Source organism: Bombina bombina, chromosome 8 (assembly GCF_027579735.1).
Source record: "Bombina bombina isolate aBomBom1 chromosome 8, aBomBom1.pri, whole genome shotgun sequence".
NCBI lineage: Eukaryota > Metazoa > Chordata > Amphibia > Anura > Bombinatoridae > Bombina > Bombina bombina.
This window is the reverse complement of record NC_069506.1, coordinates 274,047,809-274,066,283: the sequence shown is the minus strand read 5'-3', so window position 1 is coordinate 274,066,283 and position 18,475 is coordinate 274,047,809. Positions and strand designations below refer to the sequence as shown.

Genomic DNA, 18,475 nt, shown 5'->3' with positions numbered 1-18,475 from the left:
GTCCACGGCGTCATCCTTACTTGTGGGAACCAATACCAAAGCTTTAGGACACGGATGAAGGGAGGGAGCAAATCAGGTCACCTAAATGGAAGGCACCACGGCTTGCAAAACCTTTCTCCCAAAAATAGCCTCAGAAGAAGCAAAAGTATCAAACTTGTAAAATTTGGTAAAAGTGTGCAGTGAAGACCAAGTCGCTGCCCTACATATCTGATCAACAGAAGCCTCGTTCTTGAAGGCCCATGTGGAAGCCACAGCCCTAATGGAATGAGCTGTGATTCTTTCGGGAGGCTGCCGTCCGGCAGTCTCGTAAGCCAATCTGATGATGCTTTTAATCCAAAAAGAGAGAGAGGTAGAAGTTGCTTTTTGACCTCTCCTTTTACCTGAATAAACAACAAACAAGGAAGATGTTTGTCTAAAATCCTTTGTAGCATCTAAATAGAATTTTAGAGCGCGAACAACATCCAAATTGTGCAACAAACGTTCCTTCTTTGAAACTGGCTTTGGACACAGAGAAGGTACGATAATCTCCTGGTTAATGTTTTTGTTAGAAACAACTTTTGGAAGAAAACCAGGTTTAGTACGTAAAACCACCTTATCTGCATGGAACACCAGATAAGGAGGAGAACACTGCAGAGCAGATAATTCTGAGACTCTTCTAGCAGAAGAAATCGCAACTAAAAACAAAACTTTCCAAGATAATAACTTAATATCAACGGAATGTAAGGGTTCAAACGGAACCCCCTGAAGAACTGAAAGAACTAAATTGAGACTCCAAGGAGGAGTCAAAGGTTTGTAAACAGGCTTGATTCTAACCAGAGCCTGAACAAAGGCTTGAACATCTGGCACAGCTGCCAGCTTTTTGTGAAGTAATACCGACAAGGCAGAAATCTGTCCCTTCAGGGAACTAGCAGATAATCCTTTGTCCAATCCTTCTTGAAGGAAGGATAGAATCCTAGGAATCTTAACCTTGTCCCAAGGGAATCCTTTAGATTCACACCAACAGATATATTTTTTCCAAATTTTGTGGTAAATCTTTCTAGTCACAGGCTTTCTGGCCTGAACAAGAGTATCGATAACAGAATCTGAGAATCCTCGCTTCGATAAAATCAAGCGTTCAATCTCCAAGCAGTCAGCTGGAGTGAAACCAGATTCGGATGTTCGAACGGACCCTGAACCAGAAGGTCTCGTCTCAAAGGTAGCTTCCAAGGTGGAGCCGATGACATATTCACCAGATCTGCATACCAAGTCCTGCGTGGCCACGCAGGAGCTATCAAGATCACCGACGCCCTCTCCTGCTTGATCCTGGCTATCAGCCTGGGGATGAGAGGAAATGGCGGGAACACATAAGCTAGTTTGAAGGTCCAAGGTGCTACTAGTGCATCCACTAGAGCCGCCTTGGGATCCCTGGATCTGGCCCCGTAGCAAGGAACTTTGAAGTTCTGACGAGAGGCCATCAGATCCATGTCTGGAATGCCCCACAGGTGAGTGACTTGGGCAAAGATTTCCGGATGGAGTTCCCACTCCCCCGGATGCAATGTCTGCCGACTCAGAAAATCCGCTTCCCAATTTTCCACTCCTGGGATGTGGATAGCAGACAGGTGGCAGGAGTGAGACTCCGCCCAAAGAATAATTTTGGTTACTTCTTCCATCGCTAGGGAACTTCTTGTTCCCCCCTGATGGTTGATGTACGCAACAGTCGTCATGTTGTCTGATTGAAACCGTATGAACCTGGTCCTCGCAAGCTGGGGCCAGGCCTGGAGAGCATTGAATATCGCTCTCAGTTCCAGAATATTTATCGGTAGAAGAGATTCTTCCCGAGACCAAAGACCCTGAGCTTTCAGGGATCCCCAGACCGCGCCCCAGCCTATCAGACTGGCGTCGGTCGTGACAATGACCCACTCTGGTCTGTGGAACATCATCCCTTGAGACAGATTGTCCAGGGACAGCCACCAACGGAGTGAGTCTCTGGTCCTCTGATTTACTTGTATCTTCGGAGACAAGTCTGTATAGTCCCCATTCCACTGACTGAGCATGCACAGTTGTAATGGTCTTAGATGAATGCGCGCAAAAGGAACTATGTCCATCGCCGCCACCATCAAACCGATCACTTCCATGCACTGAGCTATGGAAGGAAGAGGAACGGAATGAAGTATCCGACAAGAGTCCAGAAGCTTTGTTTTTCTGGCCTCTGTTAGAAAGATCCTCATTTCTAAGGAGTCTATAATTGTTCCCAAGAAGGGAACCCTTGTTGACGGGGATAGAGAACTCTTTTCCACGTTCACTTTCCAGCCGTGAGATCTGAGAAAGGCCAGGACAATGTCCGTGTGAGCCTTTGCTTGAGGAAGGGACGACGCTTGAATCAGAATGTCGTCCAGGTAAGGTACTACTGCAATGCCCCTTGATCTCAGCACCGCTAGAAGGGACCCTAGTACCTTTGTGAAAATCCTTGGAGCAGTGGCTAATCCGAAAGGAAGCGCCACGAACTGGTAATGTTTGTCCAGGAATGCAAACCTTAGGAACCGATGATGTTCCTTGTGGATAGGAATATGTAGATACGCATCCTTTAAATCCACCGTGGTCATGAATTGACCTTCCTGGATGGAAGGAAGGATAGTTCGAATGGTTTCCATCTTGAACGATGGGACCTTGAGAAATTTGTTTAAGATCTTGAGATCTAGGATTGGTCTGAACGTTCCCTCTTTTTTGGGAACTATGAACAGATTGGAGTAGAACCCCATCCCTTGTTCTCTTAATGGAACAGGATGAATCACTCCCATTTTTAACAGGTCTTCTACACAATGTAAGAACGCCTGTCTTTTTATGTGGTCTGAAGACAACTGCGACCTGTGGAACCTCCCCCTTGGGGGAAGTCCCTTGAATTCCAGAAGATAACCCTGGGAGACTATTTCTAGTGCCCAAGGATCCAGAACATCTCTTGCCCAAGCCTGAGCGAAGAGAGAGAGTCTGCCCCCCACCAGATCCGGTCCCGGATCGGGGGCCAATATTTCATGCTGTCTTGGTAGCAGTGGCAGGTTTCTTGGCCTGCTTTCCCTTGTTCCAGCCTTGCATTGGTCTCCAAGCTGGCTTGGCCTGAGAAGTATTACCCTCTTGCTTAGAGGACGTAGCACCTTGGGCTGGTCCGTTTTTACGAAAGGGACGAAAATTAGGTCTATTTTTTGCCTTGAAAGGCCGATCCTGAGGAAGGGCGTGGCCCTTACCCCCAGTGATATCAGAGATAATCTCTTTCAAGTCAGGACCAAACAACGTTTTCCCCTTGAAAGGAATGTTTAGTAGCTTGTTCTTGGAAGACGCATCAGCCGACCAAGATTTCAACCAAAGCGCTCTGCGCGCCACAATAGCAAACCCAGAGTTCTTAGCCGCTAACTTAGCCAATTGCAAAGAGGCGTCTAGAGTGAAAGAATTAGCCAATTTGAGAGCATTGATTCTGTCCATAATCTCCTCATAAGGAGGAGAGTCACTATCGAGCACCTTAAGCAGTTCATCAAACCAGAAATATGCGGCAGTAGTGACAGGGACAATGCATGAAATGGGTTGTAGAAGGTAACCCTGCTGAACAAACATCTTTTTAAGCAAACCTTCTAATTTTTTATCCATAGGATCTTTGAAAGCACAACTATCCTCTATTGGAATAGTGGTGCGTTTGTTTAAAGTAGAAACCGCTCCCTCGACCTTGGGGACTGACTGCCATAAGTCCTTTCTGGGGTCGACCATAGGAAACAATTTTTTAAATATGGGGGGAGGGACGAAAGGAATACCGGGCCTTTCCCATTCTTTATTAACAATGTCCGCCACCCGCTTGGGTATAGGAAAAGCTTCTGGGAGCCCCGGCACCTCAAGGAACTTGTCCATTTTACATAGTTTCTCTGGGATGACTAAATTTTCACAATCATCCAGAGTGGATAATACCTCCTTAAGCAAAATGCGGAGATGTTCCAATTTAAATTTAAATGTAATCACATCAGATTCAGCCTGCTGAGAAATGTTCCCTAAATCAGTAATTTCTCCCTCAGACAAAACCTCCCTGGCCCCCTCAGATTGGGTTAGGGGCCCTTCAGAGATATTAATATCAGCGTCGTCATGCTCTTCAGTAACTAAAACAGAGCAGCCACGCTTACGCTGACAAGGGTTCATTTTGGCTAAAATGTTTTTGACAGAATTATCCATTACAGCCGTTAATTGTTGCATAGTAAGGAGTATTGGCGCGCTAGATGTACTAGGGGCCTCCTGAGTGGGCAAGACTCGTGTAGACGAAGGAGGGAATGATGCAGTACCATGCTTACTCCCCTCACTTGAGGAATCATCTTGGGCATCATTGTCATTATCACATAAATCACATTTATTTAAATGAATAGGAATTCTGGCTTCCCCACATTCAGAACACAGTCTATCTGGTAGTTCAGACATGTTAAACAGGCATAAACTTGATCAGAAAGTACAAAAAACGTTTTAAAATAAAACCGTTACTGTCACTTTAAATTTTAAACTGAACACACTTTATTACTGCAATTGCGAAAAAACAGGAAGGAATTGTTCAAAATTCACCAAATTTTCACCACAGCGTCTTAAAGCCTTGAAAATATTGCACACCAATTTTGGAAGCTTTAACCCTTAAAATAACGGAACCGGAGCCGTTTTAAGCTTTAAACCCCTTTACAGTCCCTGGTATCTGCTTTGCTGAGACCCAACCAAACCCAAAGGGGAATACGATACCAAATGACGCCTTCAGAAGTCTTTTCTAAGTATCAGAGCTCCTCTCACATGCGACTGCATGCCATGCCTCTCAAAAACAAGTGCGCAACACCGGCGCGAAAATGAGACTCTGCCTATGCTTGGGGAAAGCCCCTAAAGAATAAGGTGTCTAAAACAGTGCCTGCCGATATTATTATATCAAAATACCCAGATAAAATGATTCCTCAAGGCTAAATATGTGTTAATAATCAATCGATTTAGCCCAGAAAAAGTCTACAGTTTAAATAAGCCCTTGTGAAGCCCTTATTTACAATCGTAATAAACATGGCTTACCGGATCCCATAGGGAAAATGACAGCTTCCAGCATTACATCGTCTTGTTAGAATGTGTCATACCTCAAGCAGCAAGAGACTGCAAACTGTTCCCCCAACTGAAGTTAATTGCTCTCAACAGTCCTGTGTGGAACAGCCATGGATTTTAGTTACGGTTGCTAAAATCATTTTCCTCATACAAACAGAATTCTTCATCTCTTTTCTGTTTCTGAGTAAATAGTACGTACCAGCACTATTTGAAAATAACAAACTCTTGATTGAATAATGAAAAACTACAGTTAAACACTAAAAAACTCTAAGCCATCTCCGTGGAGATGTTGCCTGTACAACGGCAAAGAGAATGACTGGGGTAGGCGGAGCCTAGGAGGGATCATGTGACCAGCTTTGCTGGGCTCTTTGCCATTTCCTGTTGGGGAAGAGAATATCCCACAAGTAAGGATGACGCCGTGGACCGGACACACCTATGTTGGAGAAATATTATTTCCCTAAGAGGAAATGAATTGGTAGCAATACAGTAAAACTCAGAGATGAACTTGCTTATTAGATGGCTAAATCTGGATTAAGCAGGGTTGCAAATTAACTAGGGATTTAACTATTTAAGCTATTAAACTATTATGTTCTGGCTCTGTAATATAAGCAATTAAGAAAGCAATCTAAAGTGAAACTCTGGAATAGGTAGAGAAAATACATATGATACAGCCACCAGAATAACAGCAATGGCCCAAAGGTTACCACAAAACTAAAATTCAAACCGCAAAATGCCCAAAAGAGCACTAGCGAAGCCTCATATGGCATGTCTTGGTAGGGTCTCACTTTGATAAAATTTCAGTCCCAAAGGAACATCATTTGAAGGGAGATCATAGGGTTCATGTGCAGGAGTCTCTCGCCATTAGCAGGGAGCTTAAACTCGCTAAAATAAAATATTATTTAACCTATACCTGCGGCATCCAGTTCAGTAAAAGCCAACTGCTGGTATCCCACTGTTATAATGTGGCTATACATGGATGGTGAGCAGTCTGGTGCTGTGCAAAGGATGTCCTGACCAACAGCACTCAAAATTGCTCCTGGCGTATTGAGCCCTTCTGTCTCAGAGCGCTTGATGGGGTAAGCACCGTTTTTATCTCTTGTAGCCATTGCCAACTTTGTCACAGAGAGAATCGTTGTTCTTGCATTGACTCCATGCTGTAACTTTTTAGGAGGGTGACAGACGGATATTACCAGAACTTTAATCTAGCAGTAATGGGCACATATTTCTGCAGCGAGGCAGGCGTCGGTGGTCTCGGTGTCTGCATTCCCAAAAGTGTCACCTCCACTAATCTCTCTATCTTAGTGTCGGTCAAAGAGAAGGAACTTCTTTTGGGGCTCTCCTTTGTCCCCCTATTATGGAGGCGTTGTCAGGTATCATAGGGAATGCTAGCATCTCTTTTTTATGTCTGATCATAGACTGATTTATGCCAGACGGCCCCCTGTGGGGTTCAACATACGGCTGTCCAGACTCTATGCTGATCTCCCAGAACATTGGTGAACCTTGTGTCGCAGTTGCTAGACTGTTGGGCTCCCTCAACATTGGTTGAGTGCTCACCAGCTCTGTCATCTCCTGCGACATCAGGGTAACATGCATCAAAAGGCAGGCTATGCAAGGTCTTTAGGATTTTGGTAAATTCTTCTTGATATCGGCAAAGCAGGGTACTTAGTTCCTTTAGCAGGTAAGTATTAGGCTCCATGTCCAGGAAGGATTCTTAGAATATATTAGCGCACTCGGGCACTAAGCGACAGTGGCAACCCGAGGATATACCATTGGGGGGGTTTAGAAATGAGGCCACAACCTCTAGGTTAGCTTCAGATCGTTGTAGCAGACAGCAATCCCAGATAAAAAGACATAATTTGGAAAAGACTTATCTATGAACAAATATCTGATGTTTGAAGTCTCAATAGTAGCTGTAACTAGGGTTATTTTGCAGATATTGTGAAAAAAGCAGGAGCACGATCGATCATGGCCGCCGACCGAAAGTCCCCTCGACCTAAAGTATTTATCCTTTTCCCCCTGAGGTGATTGTATCCTACTCGGGATACGCATCTCAGATACCTATCAACATAAAAATTTTTGTTTGGTGGAACCATCCAAAAGAAGATGACACAACAGTTATTTCATCATTAGACATTTTCTAGTAAGACATTCTTTGTGTTCCAGGGCAGTGGAGAGATGTAACTCATGTATCCTACAAAATACAAACTCTAGAAAAGGGGAACAACTTTACTGTAGTGACCTGTGCTCAGTATGGTACATGAGACCCAACCAGATTTGTTCTTCTTTTACTGGAAAACCAATTGCCAACAAGGCCTTCTGAATCTGATGCTCCATAGCTTTCACTTACTACTTGTGCCATATTCTAGTTCTGAAAACAAGGGAAAACTAGCGGCCGGTTCACCAGAACTGCTTGTGCAATGTTAAATGCTGACAGCGTATGCTGTCGGCATTCAGCGATGTCTGTCGGACATGATACGCTACAGGGTATCATGTGGACAGACAATGATAAATCGGCCCCTATGTCTTTGTTCCAATAAACCATTAAGAAGAATTCACACACAGATAAGAGAGCGCTAAATTCACAGTCCAATATGTAACGGTCTTACTTGCAAAAGATGTGACTGGCTATATGCAGCAGTTATTCAATAGCATCAATAGCTTCTGAAAATAGTATTATGCCTGGGGCTCCCAGTATGCAACTTCTGTATACTCAGGCTGTTTGTCCCGCAGCCTAGCTCCAACACTGTTCTTGCAATCTGTAAAGTGCAAGCACAAAGAGACCCCACGGTAGTGCAATACGATAAGCACAAATTGTATTTATTTTTACACTTATTAACTCACAAACATCGAGTAAAAGCAAGCCCGTAATGTCCCAAAGACAGGATAGCAGTGGAAAGTCTGTGATAGAGGAGTTCGTCAGCTGGTATACTGTTGTTATAACACAGCGTATGATGTCACCACCCGGCAAAACATGCTGATACGACACACATCTTTTCCTGACACTGCTTCCAAGGAGAGTAGTGTGTGCAAAATGTGCAACCTAATCAAGCATCATCTTCCTATATTGCACAATGATGCAACACTTAATGAGATTATCAAAGAAGGTTGCAAATTTGTTTTGAGGAAAGCCAAAACCTTAAATACACTATCCCCCTCAATGCTCCATAGGGTCCAATCTACCACTTGGTTACAAAAGAGAAAGGGATGCTTTAAGTGTTGTGCTTCCAGATATAAAACATGTTCATATATAATACAGGGTAACAAATTCAAATCTGAGGTTCTGAACAAAGAGTTTGACATTAATTATTTTATTAACTGTAATACCACTCATGTAGTATATTTGTTAACGTGTTTGGGCTGTAATATTCAATATACAGGTCGCACAAAGAGATCCCTAAAATATAGGTTTCTGGAGCATATCAGGTCCATTGAAAATACCAAGTCCAAAACTCCTATAGCCAAACATTTCATATATCATCATATTTCTTATAGTTCTCTTCTCGGAGTACAAGGAATATATTTTATCCCCAGATACCCTAGAGGAGGTAATAGGGAAGCCAAACTAGATGAAAGAGAAGTTTTTTAGATCTTCCACCTAAAAACTAGGGTACCTTTGGGGTTAAACTCTAGAATAAATGTCAATCTTTTCATAAAGAGTTAATTAGGCAGCTATCAGTATTACATATAAATTTCCTTTATTTGAATTTATATATATACACTGTACCTATATATGTTTGTATACTTTTGTATTTATTTTTAATATTGGGTTTCTAGTAAATATATGTGCTGTCCTCTCTCTTTAAGCAGAAACGTTTGGTTTACACAGGGACATATGAGGTTAAAGTAATTATATGAACACACACTGTGATTGGTCATTTACATCTATATAAGGCCTACCATACCCCAGTTCCCTATCAGTGAACAAGTGCCCTAGCGGCATGAAACCCGTCTAATGTACTAGGGTCTTGGTTCCCCTCTTGTCTGGATTGTTCTTATAGGGCTACCGCCTACTTTATATGTTTTTATTCTAGTTGCTAATAAAGGCTAATTTTGTTACCTTCAACTTGGAGTGCCAGGATTTCCTTGTTTCTGCTATCTAGTACTCACGTTTTAACAGGAACATGTTCCTGACGTGTACTCTTACTGGCCATTGTTTGTCACGCCACAGCGCAGAAGACCACCATGGTACGTCAAGCTGGAGCATCCTACCCACTATCGTGTGTCTGAGGATCTTAAATGGCTTTTGAAATACATTTTAAGCATTTCCAGATGTAAAGGCGTTGCTACAATATTGAGTAAATGCCTAACATCCCTGTTACTTTTTAATGGGTCCCATAGGCTGGCAAAATATTTCAATTTAGGATAAGTGCCTTCTCAATATTGTCCTAAATAGATCCGTGTTTGAGTTTTTATCATGTTAATGGTAAATGATTTTAAAACATTGATTTCTCTAGCAGGTTGGTAATGTGGTAGCAACAAGACTTGGATTAGACAATTTCAATATTTTCATATCATAAAGTCAAAATTATGGAGGGCATTTTCAAATGTTTGTTTCTTAGTTTTGGAAAAACTCCTGACCTGAATAAACCACTGTGTTTTTGACAAACTCACAGAGGCCCATCTCTCTCCACTAGTAAAGTATGGGACGTTGTCCTTATCCACCAGAGAGGATTAGTAGGAAATACAACATTAATACTGTAGTTCTAGTTTCAACTTAATGTTAAATAGCTTTTTTTAGGCAAAAATGCTATAACCCTTTTTAATCCCAATGATACACAGGACAGTAATTGTATCTCTTATATGACCATAACATACACACACTGAGCAGTGATGTAGTCCTCTGGAGGGGATCAGTGCTCAGTGTGTGTGCTACAGTCACAAAAGTCAGTGATGTAATCCTCTGGAGGGGATCAGTGCTCAGTTTGTGTGCTACAGTCACATAAGTCAGTGATGTAATCCTCTGGAGGGGATCAGTGCTCAGTGTGTATTCTACAGTCACATAAGTCAGTGATGTAATCCTCTGGAGGGGATCAGTGCTCAGTTTGTGTGCTACAGTCACATAAGTCAGTGATGTAATCCTCTGGTGCAGGTCACTGCTCAGTGTGTGTGCTATAGTCACATAAGTCAGTAATGTAATCCTCTGGAGCCAGGTCAGTGCTCAGTGTGTGTGCTATAGTCACATAAGTCAGTAATGTAATCCTCTGGAGCCAGGTCAGTGCTCAGTGTGTGTGCTACAGTCACATAAGTCAGGGATGTAATCCTCTGGGGCGGGTCAGTACTCAGTGTGTGTGTTATAGTCACATAAGTCAGTGATGTAATCCTCTGGGGCAGGTCAGTGCTCAGTGTGTGTGCTACAGTCACATAAGTCAGTGATGTAATCCTCTGGGGCAGGTCAGTGCTCAGTGTGTGTGCTACAGTGACATGTCAGTGATGTAATCCTCTGGGGCAGGTCAGTGCTCAGTGTGTGTGCTACAGTCACATAAGTCAGTGATGTAATCCTCTGGGGCAGGTCAGTGCTCAGTAAGAGTGTTATAGTCACATAAGTCAGTAATGTAATCCTGTGGGGCAGGTAAGTGCTCAGTGTGTGTGCTACAGTCAAATAAGTCGGTGATGTAATCCTCTGGGGCAGGTCAGTGCTCAGTGTGTCTGTTATAGTCACATAAATCAGTGATGTAATCCTCTGGGGCAGGTCAGTGCTCAGTGTGTGTGCTACAGTCAAATAAGTCGGTGATGTAATCCTCTGGGGCAGGTCAGTGCTCAGTGTGTGCGCTACAGTCACATAAATCAGTGATGTAATCCTCTGGGGCAGGTCAGTGCTCAGTGTGTGTGCTACAGTCACATAAGTCAGTGATGTAATCCTCTGGGGCATGTCAGTGCTCAGTGTGTGTGTTATAGTCACATAAGTCAGTGATGTAATCCTCTGAGGCAGGTCAGTGCTCAGTGTGTATGCTACAGTCACATACGTCAGTGATGTAATCCCCTGAGGCAGGTCAGAGCTTAGTGTGTGTGTTATAGTCACATAAGTCAGTGATGTAATCCTTTGAGACAGGTCAGTGCTCAGTGTGTGTGTGTTGTTATAGTCACATAAGTCAGTGATGTAATCCTCTGGGGCAGGTCAGAGCTTAGTGTGTGTGTTATAGTCACATAAGTCAGTGATGTAATCCTTTGAGACAGGTCAGTGCTCAGTGTGTGTGTGTTGTTATAGTCACATAAGTCAGTGATGTAATCCTCTGGGGCAGGTCAGAGCTCAGTGTGTGTGTTGTTATAGTCACATAAGTCAGTGATGTAATCCTCTGGGGCAGGTCAGTGCTCAGTGTGTATGTTATAGTCCCATAAGTCAGTGATGTAATCCTCTGGGGCAGTTCTCAGTGTGTGTGTTATAGTCACATAAGTCAGTAATGTAATCTTCTGGGGCAGGTCAGTGCACAGTGTGTGTGTTATATTCACATAAGTCAGTGATGTAATCCTCTGGGGCAGGTCAGAGCATAGTGTGTGTGTTGTTATAGTCACATAAATCAGAGATGTAATCCTCTGGGGCAGGTCAGAGCTTAGTGTGTGTGTTATAGTCACGTAAAACAGGGATGTAATCCTCTGGAGCAGGTCAGAGCTTAGTGTGTGTGTTATAGTCACATAAGTCAGTGATGTAATCCTCTCGGGCAGGTTAGTGCTCAGTGTGTATGTTATAGTCACATAAGTCAGTGATGTAATCCTCTGGGGCAGTTCTCAGTGTGTGTGTTATATTCACATAAGTCAGTTTATTTAAAGGGACACTCAATCAAAATTAAATTTTAATTATTCAGAGCATGCCATTTTAAACAACTTTCCAATTTACTTCCATTAACAAAATGTGCACAGTCTTTATATATTTAAACTTTGAGTCACCAGCTCCTACTGAGCATGTGCAAGAATAAGTGTGTATGCATTTGTGAATGGCTGATCACTGTCACATGGTACGTGTATGCATTTGTGATTGGCTGATGGCTGTCACATGGTACAGGGGGAGTGGAAAAAGACATAACTTTTAAAATTGTCAGAAAAAAATCTACTACTCATTTGAAGTTCAGACTAAGTGCTATTGCATTGTCTTGTTATCTTACATTTGTTGATTATGCAAATGTACTGTGTTGACTGGTCCTTTAATGAATAAGTGCAATTGGTACATAATGTAAAGAATTAATATTTAAGTTTATGGAAATGCTAACTTGTGTATTAAAGGGATATGAAGCCCACACCTTTTTTCATGATTTAGATAAAATATACAGTTTAATACCACTTTCCAATTTATTTCTTTTATCTAATTTTTCATTCTCTTTGTATTCTTTGTTGAAAAGTATTCATAGGCTGACTCAGAAGCTGCTGATTGGTGGCTGCACATAAATGCCTCCTGCTATTGACTTTCAGCTAGCTCCCAGTAGGGCATTACTGCTCCTTCAACAGGAAGGATACCAAGAGAATAAAGCAAAATAGACCAAAGAAGTACATTGGAAAGTTGTATAAAATTGTATGATATATCTGAATCATAAAAGAAACATTTTCGGTTTCATTTCCCTTTTTAATGTTAAGCTAGTTTCCTTATTTTTTTTAGTAAGTGATGCAGCAATATAGGTAGTTTTTTAATTTTGTATGTAATGACTGATTTAAGTGTATTTTAAAGTGGTGCTGCATTTGTGTATGTGTGCATTTGTAAGTATGTGTGTGTATATGTATGTATGTGTGTGTATATGTGTGTGTGTGTGTGTGTATATATATATATATGTGTGTGTTGTATGTATGTAAATGTGTGTATGCATTTGTAAGTATGTATGTGTGTGTGTGTATATATGTGTGTGTGTGTTGTATGTAAGTAAATGTGTGTATGCATTTGTAAGTATGTATGTGTGTGTGTGTATATATGTGTGTGTGTATATATGTGTGTGTGTTGTATGTATGTATATGTGTGTATATTTGTGTGTGTGTGTATATATGTGTGTGTTGTATGTATGTATATGTGTGTGTATATATGTGTGTGTGTTGTATGTATGTATATGTGTGTATGCATTTGTAAGTATGTATGTGTGTGTGTATATGTATGTGTGTGTGTATATATATGTGTGTGTGTGTTGTATGTATGTAAATGTGTGTATGGATTTGTAAGTATGCATGTGTGTGTGTGTGTATATATGTGTGTGTATATATGTGTGTGTGTTGTATGTAAGTAAATGTGTGTATGCATTTGTAAGTATGTATGTGTGTGTATATATGTGTGTATATTTGTGTGTGTGTTGTATGTATATGTGTGTGTGTGTTGTATGTATGTATGTGTGTGTGTATATATGTGTGTGTGTTGTATGTTTGTATGTATATGTGTGTATGCATTTGTAAGTAAATATATGTGCATGCATTTGTAAGTAAATATATGTGCTTTTGTTGATCAGGTAAGAGAATCGCATCTTCCTAATCCAGGATAGAAAAACAAAAATCCCCACGACAGAACTCCATTTCAAACAGGCACATGGCATAATTGAAATAAAAATATGCCTTGTGCCTGTTTCATTTGTTAATGTAATGTTATAGTAAACCATGCCCCTGCATTGCTTGTTAAAATAGTATTAGTTAACTACTGCCAGGGCCGCCATCAGGGGGTGACAGGGTTGACTCCTGTCAGGGGCCCAATGGGCTAGGGGGGGCCCATGAAGCAGAGTGCTAATTGGGCATGGGAAATGTTATTACAAGGAGTAAAGTATTAGCATTTGAGAGGACTTCTGAGTGTGCACTTAACCACTATGCACAGTGTGAGACAGACTTGGCACTTTGTTTGTACAGTGTGTGCCTGAGTCAGACGGCAGATCACTTTCATTTGCAGAGGACGTAGGAATTACTTAGCAAATATTTTTTATTTCTTTGTGCAATTTAAGATTGTAACTTCAGTGTGGTAGTAGGGGTCCATAAAAACACATTTTTTAGCAGCAGTGTATTTATCATTATTTGACAATGCTGTAGAAATCCTATATTTAAAACAATGCAGAAATGTTTCCTCTTCAATACACAAATGATATATATTACATTCCAGTTTACTGCCCCTTTATGCAAGGACTTTCCAGATACAAGGAGGCATTTTATCTAAGAATTTTACATCTGTATAACATGTTATACTCTCAGACTAAGATTGCTCAGTGTTGGAAATGAGACAGGTTAACTTAAAACTGTTCAGTTTACTCTACAGCTGACTTAATTTTGAAATGCATACCAACAAGCTTAAATCCTGCATTTAACCAGATCTAATGGCATGAGTACCACAGCTTATGGTTCCACCAAGACCATATAGAGTACAGCATTTTCAAAATCCACAAGTACAGCTGACAGATGGGAACATTTGTACACTATATTTGAAGTGGTGCTCTTGGTTGGGGAAAATGGGGAAAATATAAAACAAACATATGTCAACCTTTTAAAAGTACTTTTCTTCATCTAGCCATATACCCAGATCATTAATGTAAAATTTTGAATTCACAGAATTATTTTTGTTTGCACATTTACAAATATGATTCTTTAAAAAGTGATCTCTTAATTTCTGCATTTTTTTTTATCATGCATGTCACACACTGTTTATTTAGGGGATGCAAGGTGCATAAATGTTTCCTCCTGTGAGTGTTTCTGTGGGTGTCTGTGTTTATGTCTTTGTGCTTTGGTTTGTGTCTCTATGAGTGTGTATGTATTTTTTTTCTGTTGGTATCTCTGTGAGGGTGGGTGTGTATGTCTTTGTGCATTTTCTGTGGATGTCTGTGAGGGTGTGTGCATATGTCTTTGAGCTTTTTCTATGGGTGTCTCTGTGAGGGTGGGCATGTGTTTGTCTTTGTGTATTTTCTCTGGATGCCTCTGTGAGGGTGGGTGTGTATGTCTGTGTTTTCTGTGGATGTCTCTGTGAGGGTGTGTATTTTCTGTGGGTGTCTCTGTGAGGGTGTGTGTATGTCTCTGTGTGTTTTCTGTGGATGTCTCTCTGTGTGTGTGTATGTCTTTGTGTGTTTTCTGAGGCTGTCTCTGTTGGTGTTTCCTTGGGTGTATGTGCAAGTTTGAGTTTGTGTGTGTGTGTGTGTGTATGTCCATTGTCTGTTCCTTTTTAGGACATTTTGACCTTACTACTGATTATTCACATCTTTCTACAGACTTTGAGACTAATGAGACCTTTCCGGAAGTCACCAATCTACCATTTAACCTTTAAATTATTGTTTAGGCAGTTCAGGGCCCTTCCTTTCAGCCACTGCATGCTGTTGTCATCATTTAGTTGGTATCTTCCTTTACAAAAAGATAATCAGAACTCCATATTTTGTTTTCTAAATCTCCTTTTATTACAAAACTGTAGTTTACCTCATTACTTGTCAGGTCAATGTAAACAAGTGCTAAGTGTCTGTTTGGGTGTCTGTGTCTGAGTTTCTTTGCGTGTTTGCTAGAGTGTCTATATGTGAATCCTTATGTGTGAGTGTGTGTGTGTGTGTGTGTGTTTCAGTGTATGTTACTACCTTTACAACATTTCCAAGTTTAAATAGACACTTAAGAATAAAGTGCATATACGTTTTAGTCACTTGGTCAAAAATTGCACATGTCAAAGGAGGGGGGGGGCCTGATCAATGGTTAAGTCAGGGGCCCCAAAATTTCTAGTGGCGGCCCTGACTACTGCAGGAACAAATGATGCAGAGAGGTGGCTTAGAGAGATATGTCATTTGGCATTAACACACATCGATTTGCTGTCACAACCTTTTGCGACTCTTCTCATATGTATACAAAAGTAGTGTGTTTTAAAGGGACATAATACTCATATGCTAAATCACTTGAAACTGTATAACTGTAAAAAGCTGACAGGAAAATATCACCTGAGCATCTCTATGTAAAAAAGGAAGATATTTTACCTCACAATCTCCTCAGCTCACCAGAGTAAGTTCTGTGTAAAAAGTTATACTCAGCTGCTCCCAGCTGCAGGTAAAAAAAATAAAAAAAAATGAAGAAATGAACAGCAGCCAATCAGCATCAGCAGTGCTGAGGTCATGAACTCTTTTACTGTGATCTCATGAGATTTCACTTAACTCTCATGAGATTTCATTGTAAGCTTCCTTTAACCTGAATAGGGAAATAATATGAGAGTGCACGAGGCTCATCCCCTAAGCTGTCCCAGGACAGACATACTAATATGCTGCTTAGAAATCCTTTACAATGGGAGGTGGCTACTGAGGAACTTTTGAGGTAAAATATCTTTCTTTTTTACATAGAGATGTTCAGGTGATATTTTCTAGTCAGCTTTTTACAGCTATGCTACATCACTTTCAAGTGTTTAAACATTTGGGTATTATGGCCCTTTAATATTGATGAACATTCATGAAGATTTTTTTTAATGAAATAATAATTTGCTAGAGAAATCCCCTTATGCAGCCAAGGGGTTAAATCATTGTAAAATACAAACAGCATTTCTTTAATAAAGTGATGAGAGTCCTCAAGCCATTACTCCTGGCAAATACTTCTCCTGACCACTAGAGGAGGCAAAGATTCCAGGTGCTCCTAAAACCCCTCACACCTATAAGCCAGTAGCTACCTCCTGAGCTTTTATCAGATTTGCAAGGCAGTTACTTGGTCTTTTCTAGATTCTACCATTTTGAAGTTTTTGCTTCCTCTGAAGTAGATTTTGGTTTTAAAGTCCTTCAGGCAGCTAGTCATTACTCAGCAAAAAAAAAATAAACATTGAATAATCCTTTTGTCCCGCCCTCATTACTTGTGGACCCCACAGCTTGAGTATTACTTTTCAAGGAGTTATGGCTCATGGATTGGCACCACCTTCATGAAAAAAAGTATAATTTATGCTTATCTGATAAATTAAAGTGAACGTAAATCTTGAAATATGCAAAGAACACTATGGATTATACTACTACATACAGTATAGTCGCTAACTTTGTTTTTTCTCAAAATGTTCATAATTTTAAAAATGTTATATTTTATAATGCCTACCTTTTGATCGCGTAATCCGCCCCTTTGCTGTCTTCCATTTTTTATTACTCTTACACGTAAGAGCGGTCCCATCCGCTCTATACATCTTTATCTGTGCTCGCTCTCGTGACGCTAATTTTCTGCACATGCGCAATATAAGATCTTTCTTTGAAGGCATTGACGTCACTATGAGCATTTCCTTTAGAAGTTGAAATGCGCATGAGGCTGTCGTAAACGCGCATCGGATAATGGATGAACTTCAAGAATAGCCGCATGCGCATAGCAAAATGTGGTCGTAAAAATAACAGTGTTAGACGCCCATGGGGGACCAATGAGATTAATACATAGCTTGTTCGTCACCAACATGACATTTTTTTTTTTTATTTTTTTTTTATTTTTTTTTTCAAATCAATTTTTATTAAGAATCCATAATACAGTAAGATCAGCACAATATACATACAAAATTATACAATAACAGTCATTTGGTCAGTGCTGCGGGGGGATACAGGGTCACCCCGTGTTTGAAGGTTTCAACAGTAGAAATCATGTATCTTGGATTCTCATTTTAACCTTTTTTCTTCTTCTTAACACAAAAAAAAGAAAAATATAAAAAATAAAAATAAAAATAAACAATATAATTCTAGTAATTTCAACCGCCGTTGTGCCTTAGTGCCTATCTCAATACATAAACAGCTCTATTTAAAAAGAAAACTAAGATAGAAGGATAATCATGAACTGTACTCCTAAGAAGGTCCTCCCTGTGTAAGTGGCAAATCCTATATCTCTAATCGTTGTCAAGTGGCATATATTGAAACTTTATGCTATTAATATGGTTTTCCCAAGTCGCTTGCAATTCAATGAATTGCTCTCGTTTATCATGCAGATAAGAACTATACTCTTCTAGTTCAATCAAGTCCGTGACCTTGCTACGCCACAGGTGTATGGAGGGAATTTCTGGTGATCTCCAGTTTTGTGCTATCAGAACTTTCAAACTGTTTGTCATAATTTTTAGAAGTGGTTTATAGTGGGGTTGGGGCAGTTTGACTGGTTTGTTTAATAGCCAAATTAGTGGATCAAGTGGGAGAACAGTGTGAAAAATGGATTCTATCTCACTGATTATAGATCGCCATAGCATGTTCATCTGGGAGCACCACCACCACATGTGACTCATACCACTACCTACATGGCCACAACGCCAGCATCTGTTGGATGATTGTGGATAAAGTTTGTGGATCCTTTTGGGAGTCAAATACCAACCATGTAATATTTTATAGTTTAGCTCCTTAATGGATGCTGATGTGGAAGCAGATTTGGTGTTATGGAAGATGTTTGTCGCCGTCTGTGGGGTAATGACTATCCCAAGCTCCCTCTCCCACATCTCAATGGAACGTGGAAGGTTGCCCGGTGGCAACTGGGTGAGGATATTGTAAATATGTGAAAGGCTATGTTTAACTGG

The 18,475-nt window shown here is 40.7% G+C and overlaps 1 protein-coding gene across 3 annotated transcripts in view; it reads left to right on the top strand.

The window, feature by feature from the left end:
• CADM1 (cell adhesion molecule 1) overlaps positions 1-18,475 on the top strand; it is a 636,874-nt gene that overhangs the window by 153,697 nt on the left and 464,702 nt on the right. The window lies entirely within an intron of this gene.